The 920-nt window shown below is 67.1% G+C and overlaps 1 non-coding gene across 1 annotated transcript; it reads left to right on the top strand.

Moving 5' to 3' along the window:
* Window positions 1-848: 848 nt before the first annotated feature.
* On the top strand, window positions 849-920 carry TRNAD-GUC. Its single transcript has one exon. It is a non-coding gene; the product is annotated as a tRNA-Asp (tRNA).

Below are 920 nucleotides of genomic sequence, written 5' to 3'. Positions count from 1 at the left end.
CCCTAACTGCCCCCACTGCCCCATCCAACCCCTGCTCCTTTCTGACTGCCTCCCCCGACCCTTGCCCGTTCAATCCCCTGTTCCCTGCCCGCTGACCGCTCCGACACTAATCCATTCCCCCCCGCCAACTCCCCTGCCCTCTATCCAACCCACCCTCCCTGTTCCCTTACCGTCCTACCTGGACCCGGGGCCAGCCCCGGGGGCCGGGCAGGCAGGAGCCGCGCCGCCCAGCTGGACCCGGACCCGGGGGGCCGGGCAGGCAGGAGCCGCCCCCCCCCCCAGCTGGACCCCGCCCCGGGCAGGCAGGAGCCGCGCCCCGCTCCCACCTCCGGCTGGACCCGGACCCGGGGGCCGGACAGGCAGGAGCCGCACCCACCCCCCGGCTGGACCCGGGGCCGGGCAGGCAGGAGCCGCGCCCCCCGGCGCGGCTGGCGGGGGGGCGGGGCTGGCAGGCGCCGCCCCCCCGGCCCGCTGGACCCGGGCCGGGCAGGCAGGATTACATGATAATCAGTAAGAACAGAAGGCACAGATATCATTACAAGTAAAACAAACAAAACAAGCTTTCTAGTGACTAAAACTTAACTTCATAGAGTTACAATCTTTATCTAAGCAGGAAAGGTCCCAGGCGGGTGTTGTGTGAGGAGCTGTGGAGGCCCGAAAACGCGTCCTGCTGGACAAGGGCAGGTGAGGAGGGCCAGGGCTTTTCCCAGGGCTGTTGCTGCGGCCAAAGCCTTTGGGAAGCAGAAGAGGGCCAGGGGTGTTGTTGCCTGCTGGGGCCCATGCGACGGTGTAGGTGTACGCTGACCATAGCTGGTCTGTGGGAGCTGGGGCCACTCACCTTGCCCCTTTCCTCGTTAGTATAGTGGTGAGTATCCCCGCCTGTCACGCGGGAGACCGGGGTTCAATTCCCCGGCGGGGAG

The sequence above is a fragment of the Mauremys reevesii genome, linkage group 12, assembly GCF_016161935.1.
Source record: "Mauremys reevesii isolate NIE-2019 linkage group 12, ASM1616193v1, whole genome shotgun sequence".
Lineage (NCBI taxonomy): Eukaryota > Metazoa > Chordata > Testudines > Geoemydidae > Mauremys > Mauremys reevesii.
Note: the sequence above shows the minus strand (reverse complement) of the source record. Positions and strands in the feature narration are given on the sequence as shown.